The sequence below is a fragment of the Rhagoletis zephyria genome, unplaced genomic scaffold (genome assembly GCF_001687245.7).
Source record: "Rhagoletis zephyria isolate East Lansing unplaced genomic scaffold, Rhagoletis_zephyria_1.1 Rzeph_scaffold_00542, whole genome shotgun sequence".
NCBI classification, from domain to species: domain Eukaryota; kingdom Metazoa; phylum Arthropoda; class Insecta; order Diptera; family Tephritidae; genus Rhagoletis; species Rhagoletis zephyria.
Genome location: NW_016157626.1, coordinates 18038 through 36461, shown reverse-complemented (window position 1 = coordinate 36461; position 18424 = coordinate 18038). Strand labels below are relative to the sequence as shown.

Below are 18424 nucleotides of genomic sequence, written 5' to 3'. Positions count from 1 at the left end.
ACATATGTACATACTTAAAGCTATTAGCTGTCGATAATTTACGTTAATTATCAAATTATGTGATATATTCCATGTTAAACTCGTTGGAAATTATGTCAAGAAGCTGAGACTGCCTTCAGTGCCGACTTTATTTGTACTATGAATACGCCCAATCATATTCTCAACAGTTCGTAATGAAATTCTCTTTCTCTTTTCATATTGGATCAATTTTAAATCTGAAAATATACGCTCTGCGGCTGCAGAGCTATTTATGAGGCAAGTAAAGTAAATTAAAAATGAATGCAGTCAGCTCTTTATACATATGTTGTTCATTTAAATCATTTGTGTTTAAGTTTATTTGACCCCAAAACGTTTCAATATTTTCGATAAAATTTTAAAAGCTGCCACTGTATACATACATAAATGTTTTCTCTTTAACATGTATCAAAATCCAAGTATCTCGCGAAATGAGCGAAAAAATAAAGTATCTTCCGAAAATTTGCACAAACACGTATCACGTTTGAAGTATGTGGATCAAAACGGCAACACTGTTAGCAAAATCTGACGGCTCAGGATGCTCAGTAGAATTTTATCACGTACAAACAAACGCACCGACCCCTTGTTGCCGCTGGCTGGAGCATCGTTGGCAGCATCGTTATCGTACCCGCACAAATATGCAAACAATCATGCTCACATATCCATAAACCCGAGTGAGTTTGCACCTGTATGATGCGTGGGGAATTGTGTGAACGGTATGAGAATTTTCATTAGCCTGTATAAACAGTAAGTGGTAGCTGCTCAGTTAGTTCGACCAGTAGTTGACTGAATGAAATAAGATGGTGGGTATTCGTGTCATTCAAGTTTGACGTTAAATATGCAGCGATTTTCAAAATCGCTAAGAAAACAACTTAAACCGATTCGACAAAATTGCTTATAAAAACGAAACTTGCATGTGCCGCCTTAAATACGTATACATATGTACTTTTGGCTCTTTTTAACTGACTTCCAAAAAAGGAGGAGGTTATCAGTTCGTCGGAATATTGTTTTTATTTTTATTTTTTATTTTTTTTATTTTATTTTTTATGTATCTTACCGCATAACTTTGGACCACGTCAACCGATTTCGATAATTCTTTTTGCATCAGAAAGATAGTGTCTCAGAGGTGGTCCCATACTTATCTGGTTAACATCCGATCAGTGGATCATTAGATATATATATATATATATATATATATATATATATATATATATATATATATATTTTTTTTATATGAGAGTTGAAGTCGGTTTTTTTTTACTAAAAATTTTATTTATTTTATTTTTATATTTTTCACTTTTTGGCACTTTTTAATCCTCAATATGGCACTTCATAGCTAAGTATAGTTGGCAGTCCTACTTGAGAGTCTGAACGAATATATGATATACGGGTTTTGTAAATATCTGGACCCCACCGCCCTCTGGGAGGCATATCGGAAAAATAATATATACATATATATGTATAATACGTAAATGATGCATCGGTGTTTTTTGAAAACTCACACCTCTAGTGCATTGAACCGCCATTTCAGCTTCTCAATTGTAGGAAAAAGAGAAGTGATGTTGACCAAAAAAACTGAAATGGCTCCAAAAAAAATCAGTTAGAAAAATAATTAGCCCAGTTACAAGGATTAATTAGATTTTTTTTCAATTTTGCTAATAAAATATTTTGTTGTAAAATGCATCTGTTAAATCCTTTGCAATGTATCAAAAGATATCATCTCTTCCCTCTAGTCGATCACTTTCGAATGATTTCTATCATTCAAGATTGATTTTCACAAGACCACATTACATTTGTGGTGAAGAACAAAATGAAATGGAGAACAAAATTACACTGTACGACATTGTGAGTTTTTTTTCTGGGGAATTAAAGAAACCAAGTTTTTCGGACAGTCTAGATTGTATATAGAAAACTAATTTCTCAGCTTTCACAGATCCTCTTCGCCTTGCGTTTCATATATTACGTTGAAATGGTCCCGGTTGCGTTTAAAGCGGCAAGAATAATGCCGCCGGAATAATTATTGAAACATTGCTCTGCAGACGAACCGTTTCCTTGCATATTTGGGCGCACATTTTTTGCTGCACAGAGGCGGGTGCGTATCTTGGCTGCAACAAGATAGTGGTCCGAGTCGATGTTTGGCACTCGGAGTGTGCGTACGTCTAAAACGCTGGGAGAATGCCTTCCGCAAATCACATCTTGTTCGATTAGATTTCTTGTTTTTCGATCTGGGGACAGCCATGTAGCTTGGTGGATGTTTTTATGACGGGGCGTAGTACTACATATTACCATGTTTCGGGCCCCGGCGAAGTCGATCAGCCTCAGTCCATTATCGGACGTTTCGTCATGGAAACTGAATTCTCCGACAGTGGCGCCAAAGTTCCCTTCCCTGCCCACCATGGTATTAAATCGCCGAGCACGATTTTGATGGGGACACCGCTAATTGTACGCTTCAAGAGCTCATAGAAGATATCCTTGGACGCCTCCTCCTTCTCTTCCGTCGGGGAATTTGCGGTCCTTTATGTGACAACTGTAGTAGACTTCGCAAGGCTTCACCGTGACCTTGCCTTGCCCCGTCCATCACATTTCTTGGATGTCAGTGATGCCAGCCTTTGTCTTCCCGAGGACATCAACCATCCGGGCAGAGGCACCTTCCCCATTAAGGGTTCGGATATTTCAGGTGAATTCCCCCAAATCATAGCCCTTTAAACGTTTTCCGTGTTCGCCATCAGAAAAAGGGGGCCTCATCCGAGGCTGTTTGCACGTTTTCATTAAGCGGGGTTGTAACGTGGCAGGACGAGAAGTTTTACGCCTTCTCACTCGCTCCCAAACGGGTATTTGTTTGCTACCCAGAGGATGCTTGGATATAAATATCTGGACGTTGTGAGCTGCGATTGGAACCGTACCCACAAGAATCACTTCCGGCCACTCCCAGGGGAATGGCAGCCAAAAGCTTTCCACTTCTGCGTACGCCACCAAAGCAGTTACACATACTCCCCAGAAAAACTCTAAAAATTCATAATATTACAGGAATGTCCTTAACTCTGTAAGGACTAGGAAAAATTATGAGAACCTGATTTAAAAACACCCTTGCGTGCTATGGAGCTTAATATTGAAGACGAAAACAAATCCAGTTTGGATCGATCATTCAACTACCATTGTTGATCCCGAAAAAGATGTCTTCAAACTCTTACGAAAAAATTCTATTCATACAACACCGACTTTATATGTCCTTTGATAATTGCTAGAGTAGCTTTTCTCAGGAGATTTTCCCTAAAACCTGTTGGTAGACATGTTTAGAATCGATTCAACAACTTAGTTAGATATTTCCACACATTTCGAAATTAGGACTTTCTGGCAATCTCAGACCACTGGGCGACGCCGTGCGGTAATATTTTAGTAACAAAATAATCACTGGGCCTGGGTTTTGTAACAATGACAATTCAGCTGCGTCCCTCCAATTAATATTTCATAGACTGGATGCTTCCCATTGGCAGGTTCCTACCTAATATGTGAAGAAAGAAGTAATTAGATCCGATTTTACTGAAATTCGCTATCTAAGTAGTACTTTGCCTTTGGACGAAGAACTTTAAAAGTGGCATAGATTGGCAAACTTCCAAGCCATTTATATTGAAGAGCAGACGCGATCCCTTTTTAAAAATATTTAATTTTTATGTCTCAGCAATGGGTTGCGCGCTGGGTTTGGGACCCGTCACGTAAAAACCCCTTCCAATGAAGAAGTGAAGCAATGCCTCGGATGAGGCCCCCCCATTATTATGACGACCACTGTAAACGTTTAAAGAACTACGATTTGAGAGCATGCACCTGGGATGCCCGGACCCTTAATGGGGAAGGTGCATCTGCCCGGCTGGTTGATGTCCTCGTAAGAACAAACGCTCACATCACCGTCATCCAAGAAATTCGATGGACAGGGCAAGGCAAGCAATGCATGGGGCCTTGTGACGTATACTACAGCTGCCATGCGGTGGGAGAGACTCCATCGCCGAGTACTGTCGTTCACCCCGGTGGACGAGCGTCTACAAACAATCTGCATCAAGGCGAGATTCTTCAACATCCTGCCCATGCCCCGACGGAAGAGAACGACGAGACGTCTAAGGACCTCTTCCATGGGCCCTTGGAGCGGAGATATGAGCGCTGCCTCCGCAAGGAAGGGATCTTTGGAACTTTAATTTCATGACTTTTTTTGTGTTATTAATAGTCACTCTTTTCATTGTGATTTCGGTGGTGGTGGAATTTGTTTTTACTTGTCCGTACATACTTGTATGTGCATATGTATTTGAATTACTGACAATATTTCCGTTGAAGAACCTTTGCCATTATCATCGACAACCATCGCCATCACCATCGACCGTTCTTTTCTGGGCATACAAATGTATAATGTGCATACCTATATATGTATGTACATAAGGCTGGANTTTGTTTTTACTTGTCCGTACATACTTGTATGTGCATATGTATTTGAATTACTGACAATATTTCCGTTGAAGAACCTTTGCCATTATTATCGACAACCATCGCCATCACCATCGGCCGTTCTTTTCTGGGCATACAAATGTATAATGTGCATACCTATATATGTATGTACATAAGGCTGGATCGATTTTGTATGGGGGAAAATCAAAGGCATTTGACCGTATTGTAATAGTAATATTATGATGTCTTAGGTCTACGCCAACTGTTATTGGCCAAGAAAAATTAATTTAACCCTGGACGTGCTTCGTTGGACGATTCGACTCTCTCCGAAGTCATTTACCTTTTTGTTTATTATATGTAACAGAGAAAAGAATATGTATTAAATATTTTGTTGAAGTGTTTTAAAAAATATAAAGAACTAAAAATCATAAAATGTATTTTCCTTTAATTAAATTAAAAATTGGTGTTAGTCGCTTCGACTAACAAGCCCGCAAACAGGGTCAAAATAGCGAAGCACTTCCAGGGTTAAAACTTATTTTTAGCCCGCGCAATCGAATANCTCTGAAGTCATTTACCTTTTTGTTTATTATATGTAACAGAGAAAAGAATATGTATTAAATATTTTGTTAAAGTGTTTTAAAAAATATAAAGAACTAAAAATCATAAAATGTATTTTCCTTTAATAAAATTAAAAATTGGTGTTAGTCGTTTCGACTAACAAGCCCGCAAACAGGGTCAAAATAACGAAGCACTTCCAGGGTTAAAACTTATTTTTAGCCCGCGCAATCGAATAAAAGTTTATGAATTTTGAAAAAGAAACTTTGGCTTGTAATATCTATGGAATGCGTTAATTTTTATAAACAGGACGATATATAAAATTAAGGTCTATTAAATTTAGTGTTCATTTATCAATTTTCAATAAGTCTACACGTTTTTAAGATATCAAGATAAAACTTACAAAAACTATAATATTCCTTAATACATTTTCAATTCTTCATTACTTCAGCAACCAAGTGAAAAATATGAAAAAGTGAGACGAGATTTATTTCAAACGTTTTAATTTTTTCGGATGTTTATACATATAATATTAAAATGGCCATGGACTTAGTCACGCCGATTTGGTCAGTTTTCAATATCACGGTGAACGAAGTCAAACATGTATTGTCAAAGATAAATATTTTAGTTAATTCCATTATGTGAAAAAGTGGCTGTAGGTAAATGCAATAGTCTTTAACNTTCGACTAACAAGCCCGCAAACAGGGTCAAAATAGCGAAGCACTTCCAGGGTTAAAACTTATTTTTAGCCCGCGCAATCGAATAAAAGTTTATGAATTTTGAAAATGAAACTTTGGCTTGTAATATCTATGGAATGCGTTAATTTTTATAAACGGGACGATATATAAAATTAAGGTCTATTAAATTTAGTGTTCATTTATCAATTTTCAATAAGTCTACACGTTTTTAAGATATCAAGATAAAACTTACAAAAACTATAATATTCCTTAATACATTTTCAATTCTTCATTACTTCAGCAACCAAGTGAAAAATATGAAAAAGTGAGACGAGATTTATTTCAAACGTTTTAATTTTTTCGGATGTTTATACATATAATATTAAAATGACCATGGACTTAGTCACGCCGATTTGGTCAGTTTTTAATATCATGGTGAACGAAGTCAAACATGTATTGTCAAAGATAAATATTTTAGTTAATTCCATTATGTGAAAAAGTGGCTGTAGGTAAATGCAATAGTCTTTAACATATCCTGGGAAACCCTTTTGAGGACTATCCGATTGGACGATATTGCTGTGCATTCAGCTTGAACGAAAAAAGTCACTCAGTCAAAGTTATTTATACAATTGAAGAAAATTAAAAAAAAAAAAAACTGGGGATCCGTTAAATTTTTGATATAACTTTGGTACATTTTACTCGATTGGTACGTAATAATTACCAAATTGAAGGCGAGACTTACTGTTACTGATTTTTGATAATAATATGATGAAAATCGTTCAGATTATAAACAAATTATTTAAAATAAAAAAAAAATGTTGAACAACATTTTTTGTAATTTTACTATATTTGCAATTTTTATATTGTATGCATAAACATAAGCACACAAATTATTGTTTCTAGAAGTTGTACCTGTTCAGTGATTCCATACTCATTTACATAAACAAAATTTTTCCACGATGATGGAACATAATGGCTTTTCTATTAGAGCTAACGAAATTGTTCCTAAATTTGCAAAAATTGCGCAAACTATAGCTAATATTCAAAAAAGATTAAAATATTTGGAGCCAACGAACTAAATGTATGCCAGAAATATTAATATTTTCACTATTAGCAAGGGATTTGAAAAAAATTTGATTATCGACCCGCCCTAATGTACATTCATATAAAATGGTCAGTGATAAATATTTACAAGAGCGATTGTTCTTCGTTGGTTGTTGCGTTGGTTTTTGAATTGTTTGGATAGCGACGATTTGGGTGAAAGCATCTTTGACAAAAGTCTCAGCCGCCCAGACAATAAATGTGTATATGGACTCAGCTGTGCAAAATTTGGACAATGCCACCTAAAATGCGAAAGTAACCTTATATCCATATCTAAATATATGTAGTATATAGTACATATCTATCTTAATACACAAAAATAAATATATGTATGTATGCATGTGATCGCCATAACACAAACATATGTAAGCGGTGCGGAGGTCATCCGGTTTGAAACAAAAGTGGTCATGGGATATTAGCTTAGGGCTTGTACAAAGATAAATACAGAAAATTGTATCCGAAAGTGGTTTTCTGCAACACCAATTTTTGGGGACACCCCCAACAACCAACATTTGCAACATTTCGCCGCCATTTCGATAGTTGTTGTTGATAAAAGGTGGAGAAAAGTGGCATAGAAAATATGTGAATTGTCAAAAGGAATTTCGGAAATTATTTTCACAAGAAAACTGAACATACAGTAAAATCACACCCTCGTAGTGGAATTTGTATTTGTTGTACGAACAGCTATACTGAATTTTGGTGCATTCATTAAGTTCTTCATACTTGTACCAGCAGTATTGACGTATACAAGTAAAGTGTAGAAGTAAATTTGCTTGGAATTTTAATGAGCGGCCAACACCTGTACAAGTTGTTCATAAGAGAATTTCAAAATGAAAAATTATTTTTCACTGATTACACTGTAGGTAAATTTTAAACTTTTAAAATATCACAGCTCAACGACCAAACACGTAAACTTAATATTGACCTCTAGATTGCGATGCCGTTTTCAGAAAATCCGTACCACATAAAAATTTTGAGATATTTAGGAGCGAAGTTTTAGAGCTCTGGCGGTGAAATTTTCGTCGCTTAAAACACTGCGCTCAAGTTTTGAACTGTTTTTCTGAGCAAAGCTTTTGATAGCTGATCTTACTTAACTAGGACCTTCTTAGTTCAATTTCGCCCCCATTTTGCTAGATTTGCTCCGGTTTTTGCGATAACGGTACTTGAAAATTTGCTTAAATGTTAACTTTTTTGTTCCCTGAGTTTTAAAGTTATTTTACAAAAATTTTGCACGTGACTGTTTTTTAATATTACCTTATCTATTTCTGAAAATCATCGAAATCAGTTCACTATAACATATAGCTCCCATACAACTGATTGTTCAGATATGTGGTTTTGCTTTATAACTCATATTTTATTTCGTAATATTTCTTACTTTTATTAGGCTGTACACTATTTGGACCTGAGTTTGGGTTATTTTCAATTCCATTCTGATATATTTTTAAACGACTTCAAAAAGGAGTTAATCAATTTGTCGGTATAGTATTTTTTTATGTATGTTACCGCATAACCTTGGACCACATTAAACGATTTCTATAATTATTTTTTTAGGTGGTACCACAGAGGTAGTCTCACACTAATTTGGTTTAGATCCGATCATTGCATCATGAAAAAATTGACGGTGCTCTTCATTAGCGCACACAAGGGGTGGGTTTTGGGGTTCAAACCCCCCCTAAAGCTAATAACCTCAAATACAAACTGTATCTTAAAGCTAAGAATCCAGCTCTCAAGGAAATTATAAGAAATATTTATTATAACTTCTGTTGCCTGAAAAAGCGCTTTGCTTTTGCTGTAAATTTCTNAGTTCAGTTTATGGATTTTAAAACGTTTATTTATTTATTACATACTGTACATAAAACTTGCATGGATGTATTTTAAAGAGCGTATTATTTGAAGCAAATTTTCAGTATTTTCCGGTGATATATATTCTGAAATATAAAAACTAAAACTAAATAATTTGTTGGTCCCTCTATTTGTATTAAAACATAATGATGCACACCACAAATGTGAGGATAAGCTCGACCCAACACTTAGCAATACCGTGAGCGTCAAATATTTATTTCTTTTATTTTATAGACGATATTCCCATCAAGTCACAGTAAATAACTCACTGCAATATAACAAGAAAGAAGAATGGTCCTACACTAACTTTCAAACTTTAGCAGGTATTGCAAACTAATACAGAAATATGTATATGCAAGTGACCACATATTTCAAATTTCAAAAAAATATAAATTTTATTTAGAGTGTTGAAACATGTTTTAATTTCACCTATGCATTAATCGAGAACTTTCCCCAAGGTAGTGTCCAAGTTTTGTCATATTCAGTAATCTGTAAGGAGGTGAGAATATACATATCCAAATCGAAAATGTCTTCAAATGCCCAATATTCCTAAGTATGAAATGGTATAGTATCGATGTAGAAGGAGTGGCGAGGGCAGAAAAGAGTGGGCGAGAATGCACAACTGACGTGCCACAAGTGAACAAATACAAGTGGACAGTTTTGGCAAATATTTATAGACGGAATCATTGAGCGAGAGTCGCTATATAGCGAAAGTTGTACTGTTGGATGGAGAATAAGAACTTTCTATGCACGCTGTTATTGTAATCTTTTTTGTTTTAATATTTTTTGGTGTTTCTGCTGTTGGTGAAGCTTAGAATTGCCACAAAAGTGGCAGCTGCTGCCTCAAAGTGCATATGTACATACATTCTTGTATTTACTGTGGAGGCGTATAGTTCTGCGGCTGTTGCGGCACAACGCCAATGTAAAAGTTGCTTACCAAACTTTTTCTATAGTAACATATTTCTCTGGCTCAATTTTTGTTGTTGGCCCTGAAAACGTTTTTACTCAGTTTTTTTAGGGCAACATTCAAAATTCCTAAAAAACCATCAAAATTTATGTTTGCTAATGGCATTGTAGCCATTGTGTTAAACTGAATTGCCTGTGGAGTTTATATTTATCCCTGCAGTAAATGGTACATTATTTCTACTCTAGTTGTCAGCTTACCAACGCAGATTTCCGGAAACGGTTACATTTTAGAATGCATTGTGTTTTCTGTAGGTAGAAATATGTCCACTAGTGGACCCAAAGATGGCGCCGTGCTATTACCCGACTGGCAGTATTTTTAGAAATAAGGCCCCGCCAGATAGAAATTCATTTCTGCGTCACAGTGATGCTTTTGACTCAGAACATGACGAGGCGACACAATGAAAACGTTGCAGCAAACAAAAGGCTCAATTTGATTGGCCAAAAATCAGCTGGTTCTGAACTCCTTCCATACATTGTTGTCTTGCCGCATTTACGCGCGTCAAAAGAAGAGTTCGGCGATTTTTATCAGTTGCGGCAATGCATGCGTTGCCTATGTGGCGTCTTCAATTCAAAATCACAGAGTTAAATTCGATGTCAGTCAAAAGCATACCTGTGACGCAGAAACGAATTTCCAACCTGGCGGGACCTTTAGCCGTTTAATTTGTATTAGTCCGGCGGCGGACAGGAATCAGGCAGTGCGAAACCAGTTTTTTGTATGTTCTACCCATTGCTTGCTTCTGGGATGCAACCCGCATTTTATGTATATATGTTACCCGTTATTTGTGCCCTACGAAAGTTGTACAAAATTTACTGTAAGTGCGACAGAGGCAATGACCAACAATAAATTCCGTTTAGTTCAATTGTTGCATTCTACAATCATTACACAAGCAAGCATACGATTATTTATAATCGCTGGCAGCTGTTAGATTTATATCACTTAGCTAAACTAAACTTTTATTTAAATAAAACACAAAAGTTTGCCGTCTAGAAAAATCGTTTATTTACATTGTTACCTGGACATTTATATAGCAAGCGTGGGCCGAAAATCCGCTTTTTTAGAATTTGGATTGGTAATAGCAAAAATATGGTTCATTATGCTCTAAAAACAATCTGTGTGAAAGATGAAAATTTTTGGTCAATATCTTAGGCTCGCCCAATCCATCAAAGTTCAATGTGCTCAAAAAATAAACATTAATAAATACATTAATTAATATATTTTTTTATTAACATTGCAAGTGTCTTCGAAAGTATTAGTCCTACATAATTTGGTACATGGGCCTGTTTTGTAGAGAATCGAAGTAAGCTAAGAAAAAATTTGTTAAGCACTTGAAATTTGGTGGACTTGGGCGAGCCTAAGATATTGACCACAAATTGTCATCTTTCACACAGATTGTTTCAAGAGCACAATGAACAATATTTTTTCAATTACCAAACAAAATTCTAAAAAAGCGGATTTTCGGCCCACGCTAATGCACATATGTACACCCGTATGGAATAGGCATACCATTTTCCTTCAAGAATCGGGTTTAAATCGTTACTTGAGGACAACGAAGAAGCTAAATTTTCCCTCATCTCAAAGAATGATCAGAAAAGATATCGTGGATAGTTTGTTTGATATGCCGCGTTTTATTAGCAATACACAAAATTGCATGACTGGAACGAAAACATGAATCCCCAGTTTCACCAATCAATTTTAAAATTCATCAGACAGTTAAAATTTAAACTGGCTAATAAATTTAAAATTGATTGGTACAACCGGGCGTGGTGCATGTATAACCAAATTAAAAAAAAAGTTTTAACTGAGGAGAATAAGACCACCAAGCGCACTTTCAACTACAGAAAATTAAAAATTTTACGACTTCGGTATTCCAGGCATTGTAGGCGATCTCTTAGGAATAAAATTAGAAGAAGTGCACATATGTATATCGGCAGCTGAAGCCGGCGCACAGCATCGTATGAAAAAAAATCTAAAATAGAACCAAAACCTAAAGGCTAGACCGAAATTACAGACAGTAGTTAACGAATGGGTCGATATATCGCGCATTTACTGGAATACTGTCATAAATAACTCAAAAACAATATTATTCAAAAGACGCGCTCAAAGTTGGCTGATTGCTGGAAAAATTCAGGAAATTATATTGTTTTCTTAGACGGAAACTTTTTCGAGCCAAGAAAGGATGGCATTGAAAATAGGCAAAATGAAATATGAAATGAAATAATATTATGATGGAATTTGGAAATTATTCTAACTATATAACTTTATCTCACTAAATCTAACTGAACGTACTATCGAAGATGTTTGAAATGGGGGTAAAACTGCCCCTGCTTACCATGTAACAGTAATTTTAGAAAAGGTGGAAGAACTATTTTTAATACTTCCGTCGGGTATTTAATGTTCGTCTTCGCCTTAACTTTGACTTTTTTTACTTGATTGAGATATGACCCTCTTAAAGGATAAACAAACTTCAACGTTGATCCGGATTAACTGCACACTTGATCTAATCCAAATTTTACCCTGACAGACGGCAACATTGCGGATTAAGTAAATAGATGATTTAGAGGTTTTATTATTTTGAAAGACAGAATACGGCAAATAAAATTGGCGACTGAGTTGTTGATAAAAAAACAATTATTTATTTAAAAAAGATTAAATTACTTTTGCTGAAACTGCTCCAAAACATTAAAATATTCAATGTAGTAGTAAAGGTAGTGATGCAAACTAGTACTGCAATCCCTCATTCTGAGATGAGATCAAGGCCAGTTTGGAAGTTTGTAAGTACATATTATGTGATGTATGTATGTACATATATGTATATAAAGAAATATTTAAAACATTCGTCGAAAGAGCGTTTGGGAGTTTGGCGTGTTTAGAATGGATGACCACCGATTCAAGGAAAACTTTCGGCTCAACAAAAGTGCGCTTCAAAAAGTGTGCGAGAAGGTTCCGAGAATCGAGAAGATGGACACCAACATGAACCTTTGCATTGTTTGCACTAGGCTCGTCAGCGGAATACCGGACCGTTGCCAGCTAATTCGGTGTAGGACGCAACACAGTTGGAGAAATAATTCTGGATTTTTGTAACGCAATTTATGACAATTTAGTGGACTACATCAATTCCTATCCACCAAATCCCGAAGAACTAAAGAAAATTGTGCATGGGTTCGCACAACTGTTATTTCCCCAATGTTTTGGTGCTATAGATGGCTGTCACATAGAGGTTCCGCCAAAACAGAGCACGCAATCGACTATTATAATTATAAGGGCTGGTATTCATTAATTTTATTTGCAAGTTGTGATTATAGGTATGTACATAAATTTTAAATATATATATACCTTTCCCTTTGGCAGATCGAAATTTACCTATCCACATGTCAGATCAAGTGGAATAAACAATGATTCATACGTCTTCGAAAGCAACCTTCAAAAAGTTACCACGAGAAAGTTGATAATTTTCAACAGAATAGTAAACGTATTGGAGGCATGGATGTTCCCCTGCTACTTATTGGCGACTCAGCCTTTCGCTTATCGTGCTATGATGAAACCGTTTCCATATTCACCGAATCACCCAGTTGTGGAAAAAACGATTAACTACCGGTTATCCCGATGTCGCCGCGTAATAAAAAACGCGTTTGGTAAACTTTAAGCTCGATTTCGTAAAATAGGGCGAGGTTTACAAGTAGCGCCAAAAAAGGTTAATATTATTATCCATGCACGTTGTATTTTGCATAGCTTTCTAAAAATGGAAAACGATGCCATGCCTTCTATCACAAATACCTTTCTAATACTCCTTATAAACCAATCCAAAATGTAGCACACTAATTCTGACTTTTAACGCAACGCAGCAGCTTTACTAAAAGTGGAAAGTTGGGATTTCTATCGTTCGTCGAACTAAAAAATTTTTTGTTTGAAGTGATAATAAAATAGTTTCGCTTGTCATTTTATTCTTATTAACAACTAGTAGTTTTTTTCAACATGGAAAGTGAGGCGTGAGGTACGTATTTTATTTTACGATTTTTGTTAATAATAAAGGTGTTTGTAAAATGGGTGTAATACCTATTTTATGAATTGCCTTTTTTATTGAAAAAATTTAGAAATTTTTATATTAGTTAGAGTTATAAAAAAAGTTCCAACGAGTACAGCAATTTCTCTTTAACAGTTCGAAAATCCAACAAATTGCCAATGTAAAAATATCGCGAAGTCGTCCCCTCTTTTCCGCCTTCTTTAAATAGAGCATCTTTTTCTTAAGTCGTTTAAACCATAAGTATTTGACAGATTTCAATAAAATTTGGTATCCAGGGGTTTTCGTTGTCAAAGATTTCGAAATTTATATAAAATTTTCAAAATTAAAATGGCGGATACAATATAGCGGAAGATATCTTAAAACATGTACAGGTTGGTATGAAGTTGGTATCCAGAGATTTTCATCGTCACTGGTTTCGGAATTGATATAAAATTCTCGAAATTCAAAATGGCGGACCACTTTTTTAATTATAGTTTGTTATGAAACTTGGTATTCAGAGATCCTGCTTATCTTTGTTTACGAAATTGAAATTACATTTTCTAAATTCAAAATGGATTCAAAGGGTGCTAAAGTTAAGCATTGCATTAAAAGTTAAATGCCTATTGTTTGGAACGCTATATTTGATCCGCCATTTTGAATTTTTAAAAATATATTATCAACTTCGAAATCAGTGACGAAAATCTCTGGGTACCAAGCTTCATAACAATGTATACATTTTTGAGGAAATAGTCCGCCATATTGGATCCGCCATTTTGATTTTTTAAAACTAAATATAAATTTCGAGATCAGTGACGACGAAAAGCTCTGGACACCAAGCTTCATAACAATCTATACATTTCTTAATAAATCGTCCGCCATATTGGATCCGCCGTTTTGAATTTTGAAAATTTAATTTAATATTCGAATTCAGTGACGACGAAAATCCCTAATTATCAAATTTCATTGAAACTGACTGGCTGTCTGTAGCGATTGCAGATTTTCAACATCGAGCTAGGGACGGTCCAACACAAATAAGTTTTGTTTCGAAGGAAAAGTTCTTCCCTCGAATCAACTTGTTGAAGTGCCATACTGATATCCCTAAATTGGCGCCTCAGGCACAATGGAATTTTCAAAAATCGTCATGCCCCTACAATTTGTATGAAGCATGCCAAAATAACGCGGCGCTAGCGCCGAGAAAATAAAATTTTAATTTTTGTCAGGGCGTTGCGTATTGAAACTGGGTGTAATGTCACAATGAACGCCTGGAAAATAATTTTAGAATTTTAGATCAATTGTTGGCCTTATGCCGAAGGTACACTCGTTTAATTGCTGCGCCGCTGTCTTGACCGGTTTGGGCGCTGACGACGTTACAAAGCAAGGCGAATTTAGATTTTCGTCGCGGTACTTCTTAATGTCAAAATGATGTGGTTGTTGTAATATGAATTCACCTTGTTTACAACAAGCACATCATTTTGACATTGGGAAGTACCACGGCGAAAATCTAAATTCGCCAATAACACCACCTTGTATAAATTCGCCTTGTTACAAAGTTTGCTTTATACCTTGGCTTTCATGCACGGGGCGAATCGTAACAAATCGCGGCGAATTCGTAAGGATCTATTGATTTTAGATGCTTCCGTTTTACGTTACGTTCAAGTGCGTTATAATCGTTCGAATTCATTGCCCATACAATAGATAATTAAGTGACAGTTCACTCCGTTCCGTTACTTCTATTATAATTCAGGCATAACATACCTTGCGTTGTGCCGCATATTATTTTGTAAACAAAAAACAGCTGTTGAGCATATTCACAAATGTGATTTGCAATGTAACCGTTCACAACGCAGGAACTGAATAGAAAAGTAATGAGCTGGTATATTCCATCGCATAACTAAAAACAAATACATATCGATATAAGTAGGTATCGTTGCTTACGATTTGCTCATTTGAGTAGTATCGGAATGACGATTTGAGCACTACTCATTTGAGCAAGTATCGATACGTTGATGATTTCAGAACGTCCCTAAGTCGAGGCTTCTTGGTGTATTATGGAAAATAGTCGACGTCGCTCAGGCCTGATTATGATGCAAATCCTGTGCTGCACAGAGGCATGTGCGTATCTTAAGAGCAGAATAAACGACTCAATTAGATGCACCAATTTAACAAAAAAAATAGAGTTTCGCAATTATAATTGAGCTGCATATTACCTACTTTAGCTTTGGTGGTCCGAGTCGATGATGGGCCTTCGAATCGTATGTGCATCTAACACACTGAAAACGTGCCTTCCGTTTATATGGCGACTACATACCTAGAGTTTATTATACATATATATATGACATGTTTTTAATTACTTCCTTTTTTAAGTAATTTTAACGGATTTTTGCTTTTGATCATAGATTTGCTCCTTAGTGCAATTAATTGTGAATAGTAAAGTTTAACCGGCTTNGGGCCTTCGAATCGTATGTGCATCTAACACACTGAAAACGTGCCTTCCGTCTATATGGCGATTACATACATAGAGTTTATTATACATACATATATGACATGTTTTTAATTACTTCCTTTTTTAAGTAATTTGAACGGATTTTTGCTTTTGATCATAGAATTGCTTCTTAGTGCAATTAATTGTGAATAGTAAAGTTTAACCGGCTTACATTNATATCCCTAAATTGGCGCCTCAGGCACAATGGAATTTTCAAAAATCGTCATGCCCCTACAATTTGTATGAAGCATGCCAAAATAACGCGGCGCTAGCGCCGAGAAAATAAAATTTTAATTTTTGTCAGGGCGTTGCGTATTGAAACTGGGTGTAATGTCACAATGAACGCCTGGAAAATAATTTTAGAAGGCGATCAATTGTTGGCCTTATGCCGAAGGTACACTCGTTTAATTGCTGCGGCGCTGTCTTGACCGGTTTGGGCGCTGACGACGTTACAAAGCAAGGCGAATTTAGATTTTCGTCGCGGTACTTCTTAATGTCAAAATGATGTGGTTGTTGTAATATGAATTCACCTTGTTTACAACAAGCACATCATTTTGACATTGGGAAGTACCACGGCGAAAATCTAAATTCGCCAATAACACCACCTTGTATAAATTCGCCTTGTTACAAAGTTTGCTTTATACCTTGGCTTTCATGCACGGGGCGAATCGTAACAAATCGCGGCGAATTCGTAAGGATCTATTGATTTTAGATGCTTCCGTTTTACGTTACGTTCAAGTGCGTTATAATCGTTCGAATTCATTGCCCATACAATAGATAATTAAGTGACAGTTCACTCCGTTCCGTTACTTCTATTATAATTCAGGCATAACATACCTTGCGTTGTGCCGCATATTATTTTGTAAACAAAAAACAGCTGTTGAGCATATTCACAAATGTGATTTGCAATGTAACCGTTCACAACGCAGGAACTGAATAGAAAAGTAATGAGCTGGTATATTCCATCGCATAACTAAAAACAAATACATATCGATATAAGTAGGTATCGTTGCTTACGATTTGCTCATTTGAGTAGTATCGGAATGACGATTTGAGCACTACTCATTTGAGCAAGTATCGATACGTTGATGATTTCAGAACGTCCCTAAGTCGAGGCTTCTTGGTGTATTATGGAAAATAGTCGACGTCGCTCAGGCCTGATTATGATGCAAATCCTGTGCTGCACAGAGGCATGTGCGTATCTTAAGAGCAGAATAAACGACTCAATTAGATGCACCAATTTAACAAAAAAAATAGAGTTTCGCAATTATAATTGAGCTGCATATTACCTACTTTAGCTTTGGTGGTCCGAGTCGATGATGGGCCTTCGAATCGTATGTGCATCTAACACACTGAAAACGTGCCTTCCGTTCTTCCTCGGAGAGCGAATATACATAATTTTCGGGCTAATTATCGTGCATCTAGCTGAAGATTAGTATCGAAAGGCATTTGCTGTTATCTTTTACAATTTCTTCCATTTCATCAAAATTTACAATTTCTATCAAAATTTATTCCAAATATACCAACACACTGAAACAAAAACAAACACACTAACCCAGTGGAAATAATATAAAATAAAACAGCTATTTGAGGTAAAATTTTCGAGTGACGAAAGCTGAACTAGAAACCCTAATTTGTAGTATAAATTTCGTTACGAAAATTGTACGCATTTTTAACTGCGCCTGACGGAGATTTTTTTATTCATGCGAGTCGTTGCTAAAATTCTTTTTCTTATTTTTTGGTTTGTGTTTTGCAACGTTCCGAATAAACAAAAAAAAACAGTCAGTTTCCAAGGCAGTTAAAGAATGCGTATAATTTTCGTCACAATCGTTGCTAAAGTTCTTTCTCTTATTTTGTGCTGTGTTGTGAGTTGATATTATTTTGAAATATAGCATTTCAAAAGTTGTATTCTCCACAATATTCACAATTTCCACTCTACTTCTGAAATTGTGAAATTAGCGCATATTTTTGCCGCGATTTCCCCGGTGGGCATACTCCACGCCTATTCATCTAAATAATATTTATTGTACTTCATAAAAATAATACCATTGGAAGTGATGAAAGCCGTAGGAATTGAAAGTTATTACAGAAAACTATTTATCTAATTAGGCTTGGGTAGTTCTTAAACTAAATGAACTAAAGAACTAGTTCACACCAACGGTTTTTACCCTCCATTCCCGCCCATCCGCACGAGGGGCGCAGTCCGCATGACGTACGGAACCAGTATTTTCAATTTTTGCGCCGAGTCACGATAGGCAGGAGTTTGTTAAGTGTCGAGATCTAAAACTGTTCAGCTACAGAACTAAATTCATCAGCCGATTTTATGTCTTTATTTTAATGATTCATTTATTGAG

The 18424-nt window shown here is 35.9% G+C and overlaps 1 protein-coding gene across 3 annotated transcripts in view; it reads right to left on the bottom strand.

The window, feature by feature from the left end:
* The window catches only part of nvy (CBFA2/RUNX1 partner transcriptional co-repressor nervy), a 78912-nt gene that overhangs the window by 45823 nt on the left and 14665 nt on the right, over positions 1-18424 (bottom strand). The window lies entirely within an intron of this gene.